This window comes from Trachypithecus francoisi, unplaced genomic scaffold, assembly GCF_009764315.1.
Source record: "Trachypithecus francoisi isolate TF-2019V2 unplaced genomic scaffold, Tfra_2.0 Contig00143, whole genome shotgun sequence".
In the NCBI taxonomy this organism is placed as follows: Eukaryota; Metazoa; Chordata; class Mammalia; order Primates; family Cercopithecidae; genus Trachypithecus; species Trachypithecus francoisi.
The window spans coordinates 244,466-249,045 of NW_022680491.1; the positions used below are offsets into that span (position 1 = coordinate 244,466).

The 4,580-nt window shown below is 51.2% G+C and overlaps 2 pseudogenes; both read left to right on the forward strand.

The window, feature by feature from the left end:
• The first annotated feature begins 1,019 nt into the window (after positions 1-1,019).
• On the forward strand, positions 1,020-1,139 carry LOC117067965 (annotated as a pseudogene).
• A 2,326-nt stretch (positions 1,140-3,465) lies between these two features.
• Positions 3,466-3,584, forward strand: LOC117068387 (annotated as a pseudogene).
• Positions 3,585-4,580: the final 996 nt, after the last annotated feature.

A 4,580-nucleotide genomic window follows, 5' to 3' on the forward strand; every position in this document is an offset into this window, starting at 1 on the left:
ATCACTTTTTCAGTTTTACAGAAACAGTGTGCAAACATTGCCTTATGAGAAAAGAGGTATAACTCCCTGAGTGGAATGCACACATCACAGAGCAGTTTCTCAGAAAGATTCTCTCCTGTTTTTATCTGAAGATATTTCCTTTTTCACCATAGTCCTGAATGTGCTCCCGAATGTCCCTTTGTGGATCCGTCCATGACAGAGTTTCTAAGCTGCATAATAAAAAGAAAGCTTTATCTATGTGAGACGAATAAACAGCAAAAAGCAGATTCACAGAAAGATTCTTTCCAGTTTTTATCTGAAGATGTTTCCTTTTTCACCATAGTCTTAAATGTGCTCCCAAATGTCCTTTCGCAGATCCGTCCATGACAGAGTTTCCAAGGTGCGTAATGTAAAGAAAACTTTGTCTATTTGAGATGAATACACATAGTACAGAGCAGTTTCACAGAAAGCTTCTTTCCAGTTTTTGTCTGAGGCTGTTTCCCTTTTCACCATTGGCATCAATAGGCTCTCGGGTATCCCTTGGTACCTTTTCCTCCTAAAGGATTTCCCCGATGCTGTATGAGAAGAGAGGTAAAATACTGTGAGTGGAATGCACACGTCACAAAGCAGTTCCTCAGAAAGCTTCTCTCCAGTTTTCTATGGAAAACATTTCCTTGCTCACCACAGGTCTCCGGGCGCCACTTAATATCCCTTCGCAGATTCCTCAAAGACAGAGTTTCCAAACCGGGCAACTGTAGAGAAAGCTTTAACTCTGTGAAATAAATCCACATATCAGAGAGCAGTTTCTTGGAATGCTTCTTTCTAGGTTTTACTTGAGGATATTTCACTTTTCACCATAGTTTTCAATGAGCTCCGAAATATCACTTTTTCGGTTCCTTTGGCCCACAGCCGGGGGAAGGCTGTGGGCGAGGGGATCTGGGATCCCCATCCGAGGCAGCAGCCCCTGCAGGTGGTGCCTGGTGGAATCTGGTGGGCATGGCAGGGCCCGGCTCTTGTGGCAGCCAGGCACCCCTGCTGGCCTCTACTACCATACCACCCTGAACACGCCCGATCTCAACTGATCTTGTGAAACTAAGCAGGGTCAGGCCTGGTTAGTACTTGAATGGGAGACCACCTGGGAATACTGGGTGCTGTGGGCTTTTTTGCTTTCTCTCTTGCCTTTCTTTCTTTTCTACCTCCCTTTCTTCCCTTTTATCTCTCTCTCTTCTTTCTTTCTTTCTCTCTCTCCTTCTCTTTCTTTCTTTTCTTTCTCTCTTTTCTTTCTTTCTCTCTCTCTCTTTTCTTTCTCTCTCTCTCTTTTCTTTCTCTCTTTTTTCCTTCTTTCTTTCTTGCTTTTCTTTCTTTCTTTTTTCTTTCTTTCTCTCTGTCTCACTCTCTCTTTTCTTTCTGTCTGTCTGTCTGTCTTTCTTTCTTTCTATGTTTTTTCTTCCAGACTGAATCTCGCTCTGTCACCCATGCTGGACTGCACTGGCGTGATCTCGGCTCACTGCAAGCTACGCATCCCAGATTCACGCCATTCTCCTGCCTCAGCCTCCCGAGCACCTGGGACAATAAGTGTCTTCCACGACGCCAGGCTCATGTTTTATAGTTTTAGTAGAGACAGAGATTCACCATGTTAGCCATGCTGGTCTGGATATCCTGACCTCGTGATCCACCCTCCTCGGCCTCCCAAAGTGCTGGGATTACAGGCATGATCCACCGCAGGCTGTAGGTTTTTGTGGCTTCACCCCTCCCTCTCTTCCCCCTACTGTCACCATGCTTCCCAACCTCCCCTGACTCTGCTACCCCTTTATCTCCTGCCTTCACCTCCGCCACAGCCAGGAACCCCTACTGGGGGTCTGCCACCAAAGCACCACTGGGCAGCAGCATCCCACTGCTTCCGCCTCACAGCCGATCCGCCAGGAGTCTGGCTACAGCCCGGGAGAGTGGGGTGTGGACACCAAAGGCTCAGGTGTGGGTTCCCTGATGTTCTCGATGCTTTCCTGCTCCCAGAACACTCAGGTGATTCAGTCCTCTCATTGTTCACCACCTTCCTATCTGGGTGAAGGGGTGGGCAGGGGCAGCAGGTGCCACACACACTAGCCAAGACCTCTGTTCCAGAATGCAGTGGCTGCTTTATCTGGAGGAAGGACATTGCTTCACTAGCTACTAGGGAAACAGTCCCTGTGCAACCAGATTCCCATTGCCACCAACTTCGTGTAAACACCAGTCCCGAGGACCCACCAGAGACCCAGATCTCGGGCCCAGTGGGCACACACAGTGCCACAGCTCCCGCCAATTGGGCTGGCGAACTCTGCAAATCAAGGTGATCACCACACTGCACCAAGAGCACAGGGAGGTGCAAACAAAGGAAGGAGTCTATGAAATCCACCTTCAAAGCAAGCAATTAATCCAGGACAAAACCCGTCTCAGGGCTCCGTTGTTCCTCTCACATGGACGGCCTGGCCACCCTCTTCTGGCCCAGTCCAAGCCCCCTCCCAACCATCCTGGCCTGCTCAAAAGGACCCTCCCTACCAGAGCAGGGCACTCCCTCTCCAAGGCTCTTTCGATCTCGCTCTCTGGCTCCCTGCACCTCTCTCTTCTGGGTTTGCCCCTGCACCTCGCCCTACTTCTGTTGCCTTCCCTCTGTCTCTCTGTCTCTCTCTCTTTCTCTGTCCCTCTCTCTTTCTCCACCTCACTCTGTCTCTTTCCCTCTCTACCTCCCATGTCTCTCTCAATCACTGTTCTCTCCCTCCCTCGGTTTCAATCTCTCCATCCATCTTTTCCTTGATCTCCTTCAAGCCGTTGGTGTGTGCATGCACGTGTGTGTGTTCGTGTGTGTGTGTGTCTGTGTGTGTGTGTGCACCCATGCAGGAGTGTTCCCGCACATGGGCTCCCGGGTGTGTCTGTGTGTTGGGCTGTGGATTTGCTCCTTGTGGTGGTGGGGTGTATCTGGATTTCTCTCAGCCCCTCTTGCTGGAGATTAGACTTCTGGCTGTAGTGCCAGAATGGAGCAAAGCAGGGCCATTCCCCAACCTCCAACGCCCCACACCCTCTTGCCTACCTGGTGGGTCTTGGTCCTTACAAGCGACTATGGTGGGGGTGTTGTGAGAAAAAGGTCACTTTTGGCTTGGCTGGCTGTACGACCTTGGCCAGTCGTGACAGCTCTGGCTGGGTGGGAAAAGAGGGGGCCTGAAAGGAGCTCCTGAGTGGCCAGGGGTCCAAAAGAATAACTCCCTGACAGGTAGCATGACTGGACAGGGTCCCAGAATCGTGGGCCCTGGGCCCCGACGCCTGTGAGCACTCCCTGTTCTGAGCTGGCCCGACATGGTGGAAGCTCAAGAGCTTGGAAGCTTGGGGAAGGCCACAGGTGAGCAACTCGGGAGTCCTGATATGAGCCCTGCGGCCCCAGGCTGCTGGTGCCGGATGCAAGCCAACAGGTATGGCTGGGCCAGGCTCTTGGGGCATCCAGGTGCCTCTGCTGACATCTATGGCCATACCACCCTGAACGTGCCTGATCTTGGCTGATCTCAGAAGCTAAGCAGGGTTGGGCCTGGTTATTACATGGATGGGATTCCCCCTGGGAATACTGGGTGCGGTAGGCTTTTTTGTTTTCTTTCTTGTCTTTCTTTTCTACCTTCCTTTCTTTCCTTCTCTCTCTCTTCTTTCTTTTTCTTTCTTTTCTTTCTTTCTCTCTTTCTTTCTTTCTTCTTTCTTTCCTTCTTTCTTTTCTTTCTTTCTTTCTCTCTCTGTCTTTCTTTCATTCTTTCCTTCTTTCTTTCTTCTCTTTCTCTCTTTTGTTCTTTGTTTCATCTTTCTTCCCTTCTTTCTTTCTTTCTCTCTTTCTCTCTTTCCTTCTTTCTTTCTTTCTTCTTCCTTTCTTTCTCTTCTAGACAGAGTCTTGCTCTGTCACCCAGCTGGAGTGCAGTGTCTCAATCTCAGCTCACTGCAAGTTTCGACTCCTGGGCCATGCCAATCTCCTGCCTCAGTCTTCCGAGTACCTGGGACTAAAGGCGCCCACAACCACACCCAGCTCATGTTTTGTAGTTTTAGTGGAGATGGCATTTCACCGTGTTAGCCAGGCTGGTCTGGATCTCCTGACCTCGTGTTCCACCCGCCTCGGCCTCCCAAAGTGCTGGGATTGCAGGCGTGATTCTCCATGCCTGGCTTGCTGTAGGATTTTGTGGCTTCACCCCTCCCTCCCTTCCCCCTACTGTCGCCATACTTCCCAGCCTCCCCTGAGTCTGCTCCCCCTTTATCGCCCGCCTACATATCTGCCACAGCCTGGGACCTCCTACTGGGGGTCCGCCACCAAAGCAACCCCGGGCTGCAGGATTCCACCGTTTCCACCGAGCTGTCACTCTGCCAGGAACCTGGTTCCAGCCCGGGAGGCCAGCGGATCAGACTCCAAAGGTGCAGAGGCTGTTTCCCTGCCGTTCGTGGTGCCTTCCCGCTTCCTGAATGTGCAGACGATTCAATCCACCTATAGGACCCCACTGCAACCTTCCAAACCCGATAATGGGGCCGGCAGGGTCAGCAGGTGCCACACACGCCAGCCAAGACCTCAGCTCCAGAACACAGGGGGTGCTTTATTGGGGGGA